This window comes from Geotrypetes seraphini, chromosome 12 (genome assembly GCF_902459505.1).
Source record: "Geotrypetes seraphini chromosome 12, aGeoSer1.1, whole genome shotgun sequence".
In the NCBI taxonomy this organism is placed as follows: Eukaryota; Metazoa; Chordata; class Amphibia; order Gymnophiona; family Dermophiidae; genus Geotrypetes; species Geotrypetes seraphini.
In genome coordinates, this window is record NC_047095.1 from 49,405,331 (window position 1) to 49,424,955 (window position 19,625).

Genomic DNA, 19,625 nt, shown 5'->3' on the forward strand with positions numbered 1-19,625 from the left:
CTGAGTCAGACCATGGGTCCATCACGCCCAGCAGTCCGCTCCCGCGGCGGCCCCCCCAGGTCCAAGACCTGTAAGTGATCTTTTTACCTAAAACATTTTATTCCCTAATCATTTAATATCCTGTATAGTAACCATCTAACTATACCCTTCAATCCCCTTTTCCTTTAGGAAATCATCTAATCCCTTTTTGAAACCCAAAATCGTACTCTGTCCTACCACCTCTTCTGGAAGCGCATTCCAGGCATCCACCACCCTTTGAGTGAAGAAGAAATTCCTAGCATTTGTTCTGAATCTGTCACCTTTCAGTTTTTTTGAATGCCCTCTTGTTCTTGTTGCCCCCGCTAGTCTGAAGAATCTGTCCCTCTCTACCATCTCTATCTCCTTCATGATCTTATAAGTTTCTATCATGTCCCCTCTATGTCTCCGCTTTTCCAGGGAAAAGAGCCCTAGCTTTTCCAGCCTTTCAGCATATGAAAGGTTTACCATGCCTTTTATCATCCGTGTTGCTCTTCTCTGGGCCCTCTCGAGTATCGCCATATCCTGGCGACCAGTACTGAATGCAGTACTCCAGATGCGGGCGCACCATCACCCAATACAGTGGCAGGATAACTTCCTTCGTTCTGGTAGTGATACCTTTTTTGATAATGCCCAACATTCTGTTCTTATATGTCCTATCTGTCTGTCCAAACTATGAAGGGATGCTTAAAAGTTGTCAACCTGGCTAAGAAGAGAATGACATGGATATGGTTCAATCAATGATCTGAAACAATGTCAAAACATAAAATTTTGTTTCTACAAATTGGCACTTAACAAAATAAGATAACACTCTTTTCAGCTACAGTGACAAAAATAATGGTCAGAATTTAGGAAGTTGATTGGTTGGTCTGAGAACTTTTCAGCACTCCCTCATTTGTCCTATACTTGGCTCACTTTTGTTACAGTGAAGCCATTGTGACATCACTGATGAGGTTGGCTCTTATTGGTGGAATGAATTATTATGACATCACAATCTGAGCTCTGGTTACCAGTGACTGAGACTCTTCACACTACAAGAGGATGCTGAAATGTTCTCAGCCCAACCAAGAAGAGAGACATGGATATGGTTCAATCAATGATCTGAAACAATGTCAAAACATAGAATTTTGTTTCTGCAGATTGGTACTTAACGAAACAAGATAACACTCTTTTCAGCTACAGTGTCAAAATAAGACTCAGAATTTAGGAAGCCGGTTGCTTGGGCTGAGAACTTGTCAGCACCTCTCCCCCCTCATAGATTGCAAGATCTTCAGAGCAGAGACTATCTATAGTGCTGCATTTGCCTTTCACCACTGCAGAAATATTAAATAGTAATATTAGTAAACAAAATAATTCTACATTACACTGTTTAGCACAAATTCCTTAAGATTTATGAACCATTACACTTGAATAAAAAGCCCGAGAGCCTGTCTCGATGGGCGGCTCTAACGCGGAGCTGGGCGGCCCGCGTTGCCGTCCGTCGGGAAGATAGACAGGAGGAGGTGGGTAGGCAGGCAAAAACTTTAAATAAGGGAGGAGGTCTTTCCCACCGTGGGATGGACCTCCTATAGGTCAAATTGGGGCCGCAGGGTAGGGTGGGTGGGGGGGTATATAAGCTGGACGCTCGGAGGACCGTAACGGTTTCCGGTCCTCCGAGGCAGCTTTCCCGCCCGCCCACCCGTTAGTTCTGTGAGAGGTAGAGGGGGTTTTTGGTTGGCGGTATCCCGAGCTACTGGCGGCTGGTCTCATCATGGGATGAGTGGTAGGCCGGCTGGGAGCAGTGCCGGTGGGTCGGATGACCCTGGACAATGGGGCATGTGGGGACATGCCACCCCTCGGACCCTTGCTTAGACGGCAGGGTCGGGGGCCATTTTCATCTATGCCGGTAGCTCGGGATCAGGGGTCACAAGGGTGGGTTCCATTGTGGCGGTTTAATTAGATAAAATGTTAGTTAAGGATGTTTATATGTGTTGTTTACTATATGTAAATTGTATTTAAATATGTTTTACAATAAACAGGGCTGCGGCCAGGTTTATCCACTCAGGTCTATGTGTCTTATTGGTAAGAGAGTTGGATTGGTATTTAATGTTGGAAAGGTATGCATTGGGGAAGCGGGCCGCTCCAGCTTCCGCTGTTAGAAAACTTTGGGGTCCTTTTATCAAGCTGCGGTAGGGTTTTAATGCACATAATACTGCGCGTTAAACTGCCTGCCGCGCTAGCCGCTAACGCCTGCATTGAGCAGGCATTAGTTTTTTAGTCGGCCACGGGTGGGGGGGGGATAGCGCATGATGAAATGTCCGACGCGTTAACCCCACTAGCGCGGCTTAATAAAAGGACCCATTTGTCATTATAGTCATCAGTCTAGCCAATCAAAGAAGAATTTGTTTTAGGCCAGGGGTGTCCAACCTCTTGGCTTCCCTGGGCCGCATTGGCCAAAAAAAATGTTTCTGGGGCCGCAAACGCTGCAGCAAGACAGAGGAGGGAGCCAGCAAGATGGTAAACACCCAGGGGCAGCAGAGAAAAAACACTGCATCGCCCTCGACTGGAGCCGCACAAAATACCTCACTGGGCCGCAGGATGGACACCCCTGTTTTTTAGACAGATTGAAATAAATTCACCAAAATCCATCTTAGCTTCAAAATTGCAAATCACCAATAGCAAATCACTGACAGAAAAACCCTGTTTCAGGAACTGCTGCATCTTCACTGAAAAAAAAAAAAAAAATCCAAAAACATATCAGAAAAGTTCTTCATGGTCCAAAGAATAAACTGCTCAAGAAAAGTCACAAGGGGCTCTTTTTAAAAGTTTATTGCACCGTAGCATTGTGTAGCAGAAGGCCCTTTATTGTCCTTTGGGTGCCTAGTTACTAATAACGCGCACTAATCACAATAAGGTAGCCTAGTAAATCTAGCTGTGCGCCTATAGCTGAAGTAATGGAGGGTGAAGTGACCGAATTCAGGCTTCTCTGGTATCGCGACCGTCAGCTCTAACCACTAACCACTAGGCTACTCCGGCACTTTTCTGAGAGGTGAACTTGGCAGAGCTCGAGGAGGGGGGGAAAGGGGGGGAGGGCTAGGACCCAAACGAAGAGCTCATCCTGCCCTGCATTTCGTCCCGGAAACTCGGTTATTAGGCTGCTGATGGGCTGAAAACGCTCCTTTCGGAACGTATCGGTTGTCGTGGGCTGTGTCGTTTGGTGCCTACCATTCCGAACCGCATTTATATCTTTCTTTCTTACTCTCCCCTCCCCCCTTAAATTATTCCTCGCTGAATTATGCCGATCTGCTAATGAGCACTATTCAGACAATCGGTAATGGTTTATTTAAAAAAAAAACACAAAAAAACAAGTTAATAATTTTGAATCTAGTAAGTAATCCCCAAAGCCAGACTCCATCTCCGCCTGAAGCCTCATCCCACTGGCAGACAGTGTGTGCGATGCATTAAAACCCACGAGAGCGACAGAGGGAGGGAGAGAATCGCAGACGGACGAGCCGGGCAGGGAGGGAATGAAAAGCTTCATTTGCTACCCAAGGTAAGGAAAGCCTGGATTTCTGCACCGGTAACATCTGGCCGCAGCTGCAGGGGAGAGCTGTCGGATCCAGGCGGATCGGATTTTAATCTCATAGGCAAAGGTAGTTCTTTTTGTGTTGGTTTTTTTTTTTTGGAGGGAGGGGTTGCCAAAAGCCATTCACTGAAGAAATATAGCCAGGAAAGAAGGGGAGACAGGGATCCGGTCCAGGGTTGGAGGTTCTGGCCTCCGAGAACTGTGGGGTGGGGAAGGGAGGACAGCAAGAGTAGAGCCCCCTCCCCTCCCCCTGTAGATCGCAGTCGGAACCGGATCGGTTGCAGGAGACTAGCGGCTCCTTGGTCCTCCTGATGTTGATTAAAAAAAAAGAAAAGAAAAGAAAGCATATTTGTTTAACTCTTGAACGTGCCAAAAAACATGAGTTTTTCGAAATTAGTAGCGTAAAATGCGAAACCCCGCGTTGTGATGGCTTAAATTCTTCCCACTTCGGGATCTGGCAGTGAGGCTGGAGGAGATGTATTTTGTGGTACAACGGGGCAGAGCGTTACCCCGAGGGGGATGAATATTCTGCGCTTCTATTACAGAAGCCGATGGCCTGGTTTTAGGACCTCAACTGAGCTGCTGGGCTGACAGCTTCCTTTGCAAACTGCATGCCATCTATTAGATAGTCTGAGGGGGGGGGAATACAAAAAAAAAGCAAAAGGTAAAATTTCTCTCATTTATTTCAACGATCAGATCTGATGAGCCTCGTTTCAAAAAGTTTCAGATATTTGCAATTTTGTTAGGATGGTCTTGTTTCCACGGAGAGGCTGGTGCTGTTATTTTTTTTCACTTTGAACATTTAAAACAGAAGTAACAGAATCTGATCAATTCCCAGATTGTGTTTGTGGGTTTGAGTTCTTGCTGTATGTGAAATTCACAGCACAGAATCTCAGCAGGATGCCTTTATGCTACTGTGTAGTTTGAAATGTGAAGCAAATTGGCAAAAGCCGACCAACTGGGCACCACTGGGCTTACCTTTTGCACAGATGTGAATAAATGGGGAATGCATCACTTCCTTTTCATTCATTCACAAGTGACAGGCAACAACCAATCACCAAAAAGCAAGGAAAAGGAATGCCATTCCAATGGTGGGTGTTCTTCCTAGAAAAGTAGGCTTCACAGTTTGTGATATGACCTTGAAATTGCCAGTCCTTTACCTTATTTACTTACTTATTCAATTTTCTATGCCGTTCTCCCAGAAGAGCTCAGAATGGTTTACATGAATTTATTCAGTTACTCAAGCATTTTTCCCTCTCTGTCCCGGTGGGCTCACAATCTATCTAATGTACCTGGGGCAATGGGGGGATTAAGTGACAACCCCAGGGTCACAAGGAGCAGGGTGGGTTTGAACCCACAACCTCAGGGTGCTGAGGCTGTAGCTTTAACCACTGCACCACTCTAGAAATCAAAATGTAGTAAAGGTGAGCCAAGTACAGGACAATCAAGCCATTGTGACATCACTGATGAGGTTGGCTCTTAGGCATTGGTGGAATGAGGCATTGTGATGTCACAATACCAGCTCTGGTGATCAGAGGCTGAAGCTTTTCACTCTTTTATTCTATTTTCTATACTGTTCTCCCAGGGGAGCTCAGAACAGTTTACATGAATTTATTCAGGTACTCAAGCATTTTTCCCTATCTGTCCCGGTGGGCTCACAATCTATCTAATGTACCTGGGGCAATGGGGGGACTAAGTGACTTGCCCAGGGTCACAAGGAGCAGCATGGGTTTGAACCCACAACTCCAGGAATAGCTTTCAGGTTTATTTAAAATTCGATAGTATTGCCTATAAAACTTCTAGGAGATGTACATATTAAAAACAAAGGCATTATTTTACAGCTTAAAAATTAAACCAACTTAGACATAGACTAACTTGATACAGAAGGAAAAAAGGGAAAGAACTCCATTGGTTAAAAGCAGGGCAAGATTAAAGCATAGGCAAATAGGCATGGGCCTAGGGCCCAAATATTTAGGAGGGGCCCTCTCAAATGTGCAAGTCGAGGCAGAGTTTTCCCTAGTACATTAGCTGCTGCCGCAGAGAAGAGAATCAGGAGGGCGCAGAGCCATTGTTCACCACAGAGGTCTGTCTGTTCTTCCTCACTCCCTGTGCACTGCTTTCTAGTCAGCAGGCGGAGCCAGCGAGCAAGGCCTCTTATCTGTTGTTTCCTCCTCTGCCAGTTTTTCTCTGTAGTCAGAATCACTTAAGGCTCCATATGTGGGAGCTTTAAAATATATTTAAATTACAATGAGGGGCCCCAACAAACCTATTTGCCTAGGGCCCAACAAAGAGTTACTGTAATCCTGCCCTGGTTATAAGAAAATAGACAAGTATGGTAAACTACAATAGGGAATAGGGGAAAATAAGCGTGGCCTCTTTATATCCAAATTTAAGGCATTTATCCTTTAAGAAAACATAAGATAAAGAAAAAGGAGTCAGATAGAGTTTCACTCTTCGAATGCATCTTTATATAGGAAAGTTTTTAGGAAACTCTTGAATTTGTCTAAAGATGGCATGCTTCTGAGAAAGGAGGGCATAGAGTTCCATAGCTGAGGGGCATACACTGTGAATATTTTGTTGTGTCTTATATTACTTATGTTTAGGGAATGCACTGCGAGTAGGTTTTGCTCTACAGATCGCAAAATTCTTAAGGGGATATATAGAGTTAGCAATTGATCAAGAAATGCTGGGAGGTTGGCCTGGTGAATTTTGAAACAAAGAAAGAGAATTTTATAGGTTACCGTTATATGATGTTGTATAGGGAGCCAATGAGCATTGCGTCATAGCGGGGTTACGTGATCAAATTTTTTTGCATGTGTAATCATTTTTATGGATGAATTTTGGATTAGTTGTAAACGTCTTATTTGTTTCTGCGTGATGTTTAGAGAGAGAGAGTTACAGTAATCTAACTTAGATGTAATGAGTGAGCGAAGAAGTGTATGAAATGCAGATGGTTCTAGAACCTTTGCAATAGATCTGATCATTCTAAGCTTGTAAAAACAATTTTTGACGACAGAACTGATTTGTTCACTGTAAGATAATTTTTGGGCTAAGATCATACCTAGAATTTTTATACTTGTGACCATTTGGATTGATGATTTTGTGGATATGCTTTCTTTCCAAGGGAAGAAGATGACTTTTGATTTTTCTATATTTCAAGCCAGCACATTTTCTGTCAGCCATTGTTTGATTTTTTTTTCCAATTTCTCATTTGTTTCTTGAATTTGACTGTGGTCTTCAGAATCTATTTGGTGCAAGAGTTGAATGTCGTCTGTATAGCCTTACTGGGTCAGATCAACATGGAGGACTGCGAAGATCTCCAAAAAGATCTGACTGGAACACTGGAAAAATGGGCCAAAAAGTGGCAAATGAGTTTCAACATAGGGAAATGCAAGGTCATGCATATAGGGAAAAAAACCCCGATGTTCACTTACAAAATGGGGGGGGGGGGGATCAGCGCTAGGGGTGAGCGACCTTGAAAGAGACCTGGGAGTGATGGTAGATACAACATTGAAGGCGTCGGCGCAGTGTGCCACGGCCTCAAGGAAAGCAAACAGAATGTTGGGTATCATTAAGAAGGGTATCACGACCAGGACAAAGGAAGTCATCCTGCCACTGTATCGTGCTATGGTGCGCCCGCACCTGGAGTACAGTGTTCAGTTCTGGTCGCCGTACCTCAAGAAGGACATGGAGGTACTTGAGAGGGTACTTCTTCACGAAGGCCAATCTGAGTCACAATGACCTGAGAAAAACCCAAATAGTAACAACATTCCAGAGCTGATATTGTGATGTCATAATGCCTCATTCCACCAATGTCTAAGAGCCAACCTCGTCAATGATGTCACAATGGCTTGATTGTCCTATACTTGGCTCACAGAAGAGCATTAGAATAGCCTTACTGGGTCAGATCAATGGTCCATCTAGCCCAGTATCACTTCTTCACGAAGGCCAATCCGAGTCACAATGACCTGAGAAAAACCCAAATAGTAACAACATTCCAGAGCTGATATTGTGATGTCATAATGCCTCATTCCACCAATGTCTAAGAGCCAACCTCGTCAATGATGTCACAATGGCTTGATTGTCCTATACTTGGCTCACAGAAGAGCATAAGAATAGCCTTGCTGGGTCAGACCAATGATCCGTGTAGCCCAGTATCCCGTCTTCACGGAGGCCAATCCAGTCACAAGTATGTTCCATCATTTGAGATCAGGGCTGACATTAGGTGGGTAAACAGGGCAAATACTCTGAGTCCCATGCAAAAGGGGAACCCCCCTCCTGCCTGTCTCAAGCTGAAGGAAATATAGCTTGCAGGTGGGCTTGGGGGGCTCCTCCCCAGTTTCTGCCCTGGACCCCTTCGTGTCTAACAGCAGCCCTGCTAGAGATGTGCTGGCTTTCTGCGTGCCACCTTATCAAATAAAAACCTGCCAGTGCAATCCTGTGCTGGCCAACCAGAAACAAAGCGCACCTTAGGTTGACCACAACAGGATTGTATGTTAGACAGTTTTGTTTTCACATTAGTTGCTGTCACCTGGAAAAAGATCGTGGTGTCCCCGTGGACAGGAAGGTGAAGTCTCACAGACAGTGGTCATCCTTAACTCTGTTAAGCCTTTCTCTTTGTTTTCTCACCACATTGTGAACTCTCCAGCTCTCAGCCTGCATACTTACGTTGTAGTTCGCTGTCTATACTTGGCCTTACCTCTTTTGTAAACTGCCTGGAACGGAAAGGCTTTTGCGGTATATAAATAAAGATTTGTGTTATGTTATCTTTTTTATTTTTTTTTTTCAAAATCTTTATTAATGTTCCAATATGAACAGTGCAATACAAATGCTGTATAAACATCTGAAAACATATCAAAACAGAAAGAAGCACCTTTAACTTACAGAATTTAAAGTCACCATTTTCCCCCCAACCCTTACAAATCAATGATGTAAACATTTTCCTATATATTGCTATGAAATAATCCCCTCTCCCCCTCCCCCCCAGATGTGCATGGAAACCAAACCTATATTTAAAAAGAGATATAAATTAAATAGATGCAATAAAAGCTGCTTACGGGCCCTACACTAATTTAAATACCTTATTATTCCCTAATAATCCCGTTATCTTTTGCTAAGTGTGCGGTGGCTTTCAAAACAAATACAAAGTTAGGAATTAGGAAGGAATAGAGAATAAAACAGAATATTATAATACCATAATTCTGTTGTGAATATTGTGGACAATTCTCATTTCCAAAAGGAGAACTAGGTATAAAAAAGATCATTAAAAGTGATAAAGAGTAAGACATATCTTCCTTATGAAGAAAGGCTTAAAGGATTAGGGCTCTTTAGCTTGGAGAAGAAACAGTTGAGAAAGGATATGATTAGAGGTCTATGAACACTTGAGGTCCTCTTTTATCAAGCTGCGGTAGAGCATTTTAGCACGGGCCAGCAAGGTAAATGCTCCGAAGCTCATAGGAATTGAATGAGCGTTGGAGCATTTACCTCGTCGGCCCACGTTAAAACGTTCTACCGCAGCTTGATAAAAGGGAGCGTGAGTGAGATGCCACAGCTGTTTACAGTTTTCAAATACTATTAGAATTAAGGGACATTCCATTACCCTAACTAGAAACAAATTTCAAAACAAATCTTAAGAATGTAGTTTTCCACTCAATGCACAGTTAAGCTGTTGAATTGGTTGCCAAAATATGTAATCCTGACTAGTAGTATAAGTGAGTTTATGTAAAGTTATGTAAGGTTCTCAAGGACGTCTATTTAGAACTATGAGCCAGATAAACTTGGGGTTCAATGCCTCTCACTTCTGGGAATGAGCAACAATAAATGGATTTCACCATTATGAGCTGATAGGTGCTTCTAAATTATGTAAATTGGCCACTAGAGACAGGAAGTTGGGCTCAATGGGCCTGTGTAACACTTAACTTCTTAAGTACCTGTATATATGTAAACCACTTTGAATGTGTAACCACAAAAAGGTGGTAATCAAGTCCCATTCCCTTTCCTTTCAAGACGCTTTAACAAGTGCCATCAAATGTTTTCCTATCTTTCTGCAACTCTCTCGTCTCCTGGACCAGTTCTTTTTAACATTTTTGTAAGCGACATTGCTGAAGGTCTGTCTGCTAAGATTTGCCACTTTGTGGATGATACCAAAATCTGCAATAGAGTAGACACCCCTGATGGTATGGATAAGATGAAGAAGGACCTAGTGAAGCTTGAGGTATGGTCCGAAATTTGGCAGCTAAGATTTAATGCTAAGAAATGCAAGGTCATGCATTTGGGCTGCAAAAACCCGAGGGAATGGTACAGTTTAGGGGGCGAAGAACTTATGTGCATGATAGAAGAGTGGGACTTGGGTGTGATTGTACGTGATGATCTTAAGGTGGCCAAACAGGTTGAAAAGGTGACAGCTAGGGTGCTTAGGAAGAGGTATGGCCAGTAGGAAAAAGAAAGTATTGATGCCCCCATATAAGACTCTGGTGAGACCTCATGTAGAATATTGTGTACAGTTCTGAAGATTGCACCTTCAAAAAGATATAAATAGGATGGAGTCAGTCTAGAGCAGGGGTAGGCAATTCCGATCCTCCAGAGCCACAGGCAGGTCAGGTTTTCAGGATATGCAATAGAAACATAGAAATAGACGGCAGATAAGGGCCACGGCCCATCTAGTCTGCCCACCCCAATGGCCCTCCCCTACCTTTCTCTGTGAATAGATCCCACGTATCTATCCCATTTGGCCTTAAAATCAGGCACGCTGCTGGCCTCAATAACCTGAAGTGGAAGACTATTCCAGCGATCAACCACCCTTTCAGTGAAAAAGAATTTCCTGCATCTCAGGGAGGCAGTGCATGCAAATTCATTGTGGATATCCTGAAAACCTGACCTGCCTGTTGCTCTCGAGGACCGGAATTGCCCACCCCTGTACTAGATGCATTTGCCTCATTGAAAGGAAAAGTGTCAAGAAAAGTTTGGCATAATTTGTAATTTTCCTGGCTCCACATCATTTTCTTCCTGGTTGAGCTGAGAACTTTTCAGCAGCCCCTCGTATTGTGATGTCATAATGCCTCATTCCACCAATGCTAAGAGCCAACCTCATCAGTGATATCACAATGGCTTGGTTTCTCTATACTCATATCCATTTACTATCAGGGTTAGGCAATTCCGGTCCTCGAGAGCCACCGGCAAGTCAGGTTTTCAGGATATCCACATGGAGGCAGTGCATGCAAATCCATCTCATATATATATTCATTGTGGATATCCTGAAAACCTGACCTGCCTGTGGCTCTTGAGGACCGGAATTGCCTACCCCTCAACCTTTCCTCTGTTGCGATACACCTGACAGACAGTATTCATCTGTGTGATTCACTGAACACTAAAATTCACAGCTGAACAAACTGTGCCTAAATATTTAATTGTTTGACTAATAATTTTGTACGAATTTGCCTCTCTCATATCGAAGAGCATTGCAGCAACCCAGGGACAGGCATTACATGTTGTACAAAATTCTGCTGCTCGGATGTTGATGGGAGCTTTGCGGTTTGCTCACATATCGCCTATTTTAAAGAAGCTTCATTGGCTCCCCGTATACTTTTATATCTAATATAAGATTTTGAAATTGATTCATCAGGGAATACATAATAAAATGCCAAGTTATTTCAGTGGTATTTTGTCATTGTATAGGCCACGACCTGTATTGAGATCTGAGATACACTATGTGGATACATCAAAATCCTCTTTTTCAGTGACTGGCCCTGCTATGTGGAATGGTTTGTCAGGGATTTTACGTTTTAGTGATAATATACTGGGATTTAGAAAGTTGTTAAAAACCCACTTCTTTGTTCAGGCATTTAATTGAAAATCAGTATTTGTTTTGTATTTGGGATGATTTTATTTGGTTTATTTGATAAATATGTATATTTATTGTATTGTTTTTGTGTGTTTTAATGATTTTGGATGGTTTTTATGGTAAGCCGCCTAGGTTTATAGGCGGTTAATAAATATTTTATAGTCAAATATATTTTATTGAGCAAACAAAATGGCAACAAATCAGAGGTAACAAATACAAAGCAGCTCAACAAGTTTGAAAATAACATCCCCTCCCCACCCCAAACCATCCCAAGCAACCCCCCACCCCCACCCCGGTCCTCCATCCAAATATATAGTACCAAGAATACAACAAAAAATAGGTTTGCCATTTTATACAAAGTGAGTCACAAAACAAAATTAACAATTAAGCACCTGGCTGCGAGTCAAAGGGGTCAATGTTGTCCAAAAAGGTTCCCAGGTACTCTGAAAGATGCGGCCTGGGAGAGAAGAAAGATCCGTCACGTCCCTCCTTTCCCACAGTAGGAGAGTAATCATACGGCAACGCCAAAGAGAATAATCCGGAGCCTCAGCCTCAAGCCATTTTAACAAAATGCATTTCAGAGCAATCAGGATAGTCCACTTGAGAAAAGCTGCAGCTCCCTTCGTCCGAGGGAAGTAGTGAGGAACAGTTCTAAATAAGAGCAAGGGGGAACGTCGAATAGTAATGTTCCAAATATGCTCCACAAAAACAAAAATTGCAGTCCAGAAGGTTTGAACATTGGGGCAAGACCAGAACATGTGTCCCAAGCCCCCTTCCGGAGCCTGACAGCGAGGACAAGCAGCAGTCTCACGGAAGTGCGACAAATAGGCCCTCTTAGGAGAAATATACAAACGAAAAATCAACTTAAAATGTTGTTCCCAAAAGGTGGTGTATTTACGAAAGGCAGGAAGTCGACGGACAGCCTGCAAAAGAACATCAGTGGGCATCTCAACAGCCAGGTCACGAGACCAAGCATCTCGTAATTTAGAATGGTCAAATAAAGGGGACTCATCCTTAATAAATATTTTAAATAAATAAATAAACAAACACACACATCAGTCCCAGATTTCTCACTTGTCAGACAACAAAACAAATATATATTTAAATTCAAGTGCCACCTCAGTAACAGCAACACAAAATCCCTCCACTGCCAGATAATATGAAACAACAGAAAAACCTGCAACTATGCTATTCAGAAACTATGTAGCAAACAGAATCTATAGGCAGCAGACCGATAATTAATGTATCGCTTTTAAGATCAAGCTCATTCAGCAGTGTACATTATAATAAAAAGATCAATTAAACCCCTGAAAAGAACTACCCCCCCCCCACACTCTTTTTCAAAACTGTGAAAGTAGGTTTAAGTACAGGCCGGCGTGATGAATGCTTTGCGCTGCTCCTGACGCTCTTAGGAACTCTATGAGTGTCAGGAGCAGCAGAGCATTGAGCGTGCCGGCCTGTGCGAAAAACTACTTTCGCGGTTTTGTAAAAGGGGGTGGGCACATTAATAAAAGAACAGACCCCCACCCATAGCTCGCGCCATTAAATACATTCTTCATTATAATAAATTTAAAATATGATCCCAATAATATTCTCATAAATATTCTCAAAGATATTTTCAGTTGGCGCTTGGGGCAGCAGTTATTATTGGCAGTAATGGAGAAACAGAAATAGGGACTAGTTATGGGCTTTCGAGAACCCAACTCTCAAGACTTCTGGTCTTCCCTGTTCGCAGGTACAGATGATTAATTAAGAGTAGTAGTGCACCATTTAAAAAAATTATTTATATGCTTTTATAATTACATCAAATAATTTTTTCAATGAAAAGGGAAAACAGGCAAAACACATTAATTCTGAAAATGTTATAAAAAAAATCAATTAACTCTGAATAGTCCACAATACACCAAGAGGTTCATAATCGAAACGGAAATACATCTAAAAACCCGCCAAAATTGGTACTTGGGCAACCTAAAAGACAGGTCGTCCAAGTGTAAATAATCAAAACGGATTTGTCTGCCACATGTAACAAGCAAGGGTGTAGCCATGGGGTGGCACCACTTTGGGCTCGGGCTCCCTTCAAAATTGAAACGCCAGATGCCTGGCTGGCGGAGGGGGGGGGGGGCGCAATGAGAAGAAGAAATGCTTGGCCTCCTAGTCCACCTACTGAATACCGGCTACACTCCTGGTAACCAGTATATAAATGCTTTTTTGTTTGGGGGTCCAAAAGGTCCACCCTAGCCCCAGCAGGATCCTGCGGCACGACGACTCCCCCGCCTATCTTCCTTGTTGCTGTAATTTTAAATCTTCGGGCAGTCGCCACGCAGCATCAATGAGCAGGCCTGCCCCGAAAGTCTTCATTCTACAGTGACGCTGTGCAGCAGCTGCCCACATTTAAAATTACAGCAGCTGGGAGAAGGTGGGGGGGGGGGGAAGTAGAGCCATAACTGACTGCCAATTTTTGGGAAGGCCATGGCCACTGTGGCCTTCCCCCATTCTGCCACCTATGCTTCAATATATTTTAGAAAAAGTTCTATATGGGCTAGTACAATACTTTCTCCATGAAGGGCATAGAGAAAGTGGAGAGGAGACAGATTCAGAACCAATGCTAGGAAGTTCTTCTTCACCCAGAGGGTGGTGGACACCTGGAATGCGCTTCCAGAGGACGTGGTAGGACAGAGTACAGTATTAAGAACATAAGAATTGCCGCTGCTGAGTCAGACCAGTGGTCCATCATGCCCAGCAGTCCGCTCACGCGGCGGCCCTCTGGTCTAAGACCAGCACCCTAACTGAGACTAGCCCTACCAGCGCACGTTCTTGTTCAGCAGAAACTTGTCTAACTTTGTCTTGAATCCTTGGAGGGTGTTTTCCCCTATGACAGACTCCGGAAGAGCTTTCCAGTTTTCTACCACTCTCTGGGTGAAGAAGAACTTCCTTACATTTGTACGGAATCTATCCCCTTTCAACTTTAGAGAGTTCCCTCTCGTTCTCCCTACCTTGGAGAGGGTGAACAACCTGTCCTTATCTACTAAGTCTATTCCCTTCAGTACCTTGAATGTTTTGATCATGTCCCCTCTCAATCTCCTCTTTTCGAGGGAGAAGAGGACCTGAAGGAAAAACGGATAGGAGGGTATAGATAGAGGATTACTATACAGGTCCTGGACCTGATGGGTCGCCGCGTGAGCGGACTGCTGGACATGATGGACCTCTGGTCTGACCCAGCAGAGGCAATGCTTATGTTCTTATGTAGTGGAACTTGAGATGTCCTGATCTTTTAAAGGGACAGTAGCACAACCTCTGAGGTTTAAACAGATCCTGAGATAAGGTAAAGGTTGATGAACAAAATTGATTTAGCTCCCACAGGCATTAGAGGGCATTGGCTTCAGTTTCTTTAATAGTTCCAGTGGAATATTTGGTCCACGTGTACATTTCCAGTTTTACTTTACACCTTATCTTGATAAAGGAAATCCTGGAGATATTTCTGGGTTTTATTTATTTATCATTTTATCAGCTGTAAGCTGAGAGTGTGTAATCTTCTGTGGATGTTTTGCAATAACAGCAGGCGGTTGAACTGTGCAGCAGCTGTTATGTGGTGCTAATCAGACGCTAATGACCCATCGTCAGCAGATTTTAGTCTAGTGTATAAGTGATATAAATGCAGTGGATGATATAGGGAAACACTGGGACACCAAACTACTGGCATTAAATACATTTCACAGATGTGCAATCGATTGCATATATTTATGGGAACAGATACAAGATGCAAATACAGTCAAACCTTGGTTTGCGAGCATAATTCGTTGCAGAAGCCTGCTTGTAATCCACAGCACTCGTATATCAAAGCGAATTTCCCTATAAGAAACAATAGAAACTCAGACGATTCGTTCCACAACCCAAAAACTTTAATACAAAATACTATATGTACTTGCATTGCAAGATCTCGCTCATTTAGAACAGTCACTACATTCACGCAGCGTCAGAGAGAGAAGAACCATTGGCTCAGTTGTGATGATATGACACATGTATACTGTATGTACTTGTATTGCAAGACATTGCTTGTTTATCAAGTTCAAATTTAATAAAATGTTTTGCTTGCAAAACACTTGCAAACCAAGTTACAGTGGTAGCTCGGAATCCAAACACCCCAGAACTCGAACGCTTTGGAATTCGAACCTTTTATGTTGTAAATTTTGCCCCAGAATCCGAACTCTGCTTTGGAATCCGAACGCCCTGCACATTGTAAGTGTGTGTTTCTGCCCCAGAATCTGAATGCTGCTTTGGAATATTTTTTAATATTTTATCTTAAAATCCAGTGTATTTCCTGTTAAAATTTGAGTTTGTGGGACCCAGGAATGGATTAATCCAGTTTCTATTATTTCCAATGGGAAAAACTATCTTGGAACTCGAACGCTTTGGAACTCGAACGGGGTTCTGGAATGGATTAAGTTTGGATTCCAAGGCATCACTGTACTTGCAATCTAAGGTTTTACTGTATTAGGTTTGAGGATTCCGTAGCGCAAGTGGTAAGTTGCCTCTGAATACTCCTGCATACTTTAATTGCAATATGCCCCCTCCCCCAATTATGTAAATGTTGGACTAATTTTGAATTCTGTAACTCCCCCTCCTTCTCCCTAAGTTCTTCATTGTCTGAAGTTATTTGCATAAATCAAGCCTGTGTTTTGACTAAGCCTGCAAAATTAAAAATTCTTTGATTTATTTTTGCATCTTATTAGCCTTGATACATAATTTTATGTGCATTGGCTCTGTACGGGCTCCACTAATGTTACTTGAATAAATGGAATTGTTTGTTTCACTGATTACCTGTGGCTTTTTAGGGTCCTCCCATGGCCTCCCACACACTTTAGGATCTACAGAGCATCGTAAAATTAAATAGAGCTAACACTGAACATGTGCGGTTAGATGGCCGCTGGTTTATTGTTTCTGATAAACTCTGGTGTCTGACCACCCACGTTGCAGCTTAGCAAGGAGGCATTTTATTTTTATTTTTAATTCAGCAAGAAGCTCCTCTGTTGTACTTAAAAAAATTCCCTGGAACATTTAGCGTGATAAGTAGGTTTTCTTTCTTCCTAGTATTTTAGGAGGGACTGGGGGAGATGGTGATATAGTCCCAGAGATGCCAAGCTAATCAGCTTCAGGCTGGAGACTTTTCAGCCAGTTCTTGTTTGAAATTAACATCTCAAAGCAACATGGTATTTCTATACAGGCAGTCCCCGGGTTAAGAGCAAGTTACGTTTTTAAAACTGTTCTTAAGTTGGATTTGTATGTAACTCAGAACGTGTAGATTTTCAGATTCTTGCTGCTTACCTCTGCTCCCAGCTGACAAAAGGGCCAATTGTCCCTACCAGGGTCCCCTCTAAGGTACAGCATGCACAACCACACACACTGTCCTTAATGTAGCCATGCATCATTCCTGAATTTGCTACAGGAGAAGTATAGGAGTCTATGCCACTGGAAATACTGCTCAGAGAAATCAAATGAAATCGTGTTCTTAAGTACGAATCGTACTTAAGTTGGGCGTCTGTAACTCAGGGACTGCCTGTACTTGACTCACTTAAGAACATAAGAGTTCAAGTATCCTGTTTCCAACAGTGACAAACTCAGGTCATAAGTGCCTGGCAAGATCCTAAGGAGTGGCAACATTCTAGAGCTGATATTGTGATGCCATAATGCCTCATTCCACCAATGCCTAAGAGCCAACCTCATTAGTGATGTCACAATGGCTTGATTATTCCTATGCAGGCAGTACCTGGGTTAATAACAAGTTATATTTTTAAAGCTATTTTTAAGTCAGATTTGTATGTAACTCAGAATTTGTTGATTTTAAGATTCTTGCTGCTTACCTCTGCTCCCAGCTGACAAAAGGGACAACTGTCCCTGCCAGGGTCCCCTCTAAAGTACAGCATGCACAACCATACACTGTTCTTAATGTGGCCATGCATCATTCCTGAATTTGCTACAGGAGAAGTATAAGAGTCTATGCCACAGGAAATACTGCTCAGTGAAATCAAATGAAGTCACGACCGCATTCTTAAGTACAAGTTGTACTTAAGTTGGGTGTCTGTAACTTGGAGACTGCCTGTATTTGATTCAGTGAACTGAAATCAGTGCTGCAAGTCCCAAAATGCACTGGGATGGGGCCGGGGGTGCTCAGAAATCTAGAATTATCCCAAAATCTCCAGCCTGGAACTTGGTAATTTCGCATCTCTGTATACCCCTTCTATCTCTTTCTCTCCATTCCGCTTTTCAAGATCAGAAATGTAAATCCATTGGGGCTTCTACTACCACCCCGATGATGTTTGGTTCTTACATTGCATGAATTCCTCTTCTCATCCCCAGGTCCAGTGTATTAAACAGTATAGATGGCTGATGAAGAGCAACTCTTCCATTCCTTTCTTCCTCTCTCTGTGGGCCTTTACTGCTTGTTTGAATGTGTCTAGTTCAGTGTTCTCAAACTTGCGGCCCGCTAGGTACTATTTTGAGGCCCTCGGTATGTTTATCATAATCACAAAAGTAAAATAAAACAGTTTCTTGATCATATATCTCTTTAGCTATAAATTACAATATTATTATTAAGACTTAGCTAAAAGGAAAGATTTATAAACTATAAAGAGTTTTATGTTGTGCAAAATTGTCATTTCTTTAATAAGACATTAACTTTTTTTTTTTTTTTCTGAGGCCCTCCAAGTACCTACAAATCCAAAATGTGGCCCTGCAAAGGGTTTGAGTTTGAGACCAGTGGTCTATTTCATCTTTCCACTCATAGTCCCATTTATCCAGAAATCGGCCTCATTGGAAAGGGCACAACCGGGTCTTTGTACGAGGGTCCGCTGAAAAGTTCTGAGCCCAACCAAGAAGAGAATGATGTGGAGCCATGAAACTTACAAATTATGGCCAGATTCAGTAAATGGCGTTGAAAATTTACTGTTCTGTTTTAATGGACTTCTATTCTATACACCCCTGATATAGCCGATTCTATACACCTCTTATATTGCCGAAACACGGACTGTGTTGAGGGTCCAGTTTGTTCTTGTAAAAGGATCATTTTATGGGTGTCAGGTCAAAAGCGCGCCGGGACAAAGGCGCGCCCAGACAATTGAGCGCAGCGCATGCCGCTGCGCCGCTCTAAATGACTGTTTTTAGGGCTCCGACGGGGGGGCGTGGGGGGAACCCCCTCACTTTACTTAATAGACATTGCGCCGCATTGTGGGGGCGTTGTGGGGGGCGTGGGGGGTTGTATACTGAAAACTTTACTTTTTCCCTGTTTTTAGGGAAAAAGTTCAGTTTACAGTAAAATGTGGAGGGTTACAACCCCCCAAACCCCCATAACGCCGGCGCGATGTCTATTAAGTAAACTGGGGGGTTCTCCAACAAAACCCCCCGTCGGAGCCCCTAAAAACTGTAATTTAGAGCGGTGGGGCGGCGTGCGCTGCACTCAATTGTCGGCGCACGCTTTTGTCTTTCGTGCCATTGTCTATGAACCCATTTTATGCCTGCCTCTTTTTATGCACATGATATATGTATTATGTTAATATATGATGTTTTAATCAATTGATTGTTCTCACAGTCATTTGACATGGTGTCCCTTCCCCACTCTTTTTTTGTTTTCATATCCCGCACATGGGGTTGTGCTCTTTGCCTTTGTATTGCGCCTAAATTTGATTGACATGCGATAAGTGGTGTTTTTAGAGGCACCTACCAGATTAAGTGCTGTTTATAGAATCAGGCCCTCAGGACTATAGTCTATAAACGGCGCCTTAAGTTAGGCAGGAGCTCTACTGGTGCCTAACTTAAGTGGCAAAGCCTTTTAAAAATGATGTCGCTAAGACCACTCAAGAGCCGGAGGAAATAATTTCTTTCTATGCGTCAAGAGACTATTAAATTAGGAGCAACGTTTCTTTTAGCTTATCCCTGCATATGTTTGGTTAGGTATTTAGGGGTCAAATACACTTTTTTCTCTCCAAATCATCTGAGGGAGTTTTTAGATGTTAAAAAGATCGTCAAGGAATGTTGATAGAGGGATAATGGAAGTAAAGCAGTTGTTTAGATACATTAAGCCTTTTTTGATTAACTAATTTCCTTTTTTATTCTCTCACATTATTTAACTGCTTGACCATTCCACCAATATAGTGGTCTAAGAAAGGGATTAAGAATGATTGATATTGTAAGATTGAATTTAATACCTTGATT

At 42.7% G+C, this 19,625-nt stretch overlaps 1 protein-coding gene across 2 annotated transcripts in view; it reads left to right on the top strand.

Annotated features, from left to right (window-relative positions):
• The first annotated feature begins 3,189 nt into the window (after positions 1–3,189).
• KANK4 (KN motif and ankyrin repeat domains 4) overlaps positions 3,190–19,625 on the top strand; it is a 104,922-nt gene continuing 88,486 nt past the window's right edge. For both annotated transcript variants that reach the window (XM_033917090.1, XM_033917089.1), the window contains exon 1: positions 3,190–3,547. The gene's annotated coding sequence lies outside the window, so the exon portion shown is untranslated. The remainder of the gene's footprint in view (positions 3,548–19,625) is intronic.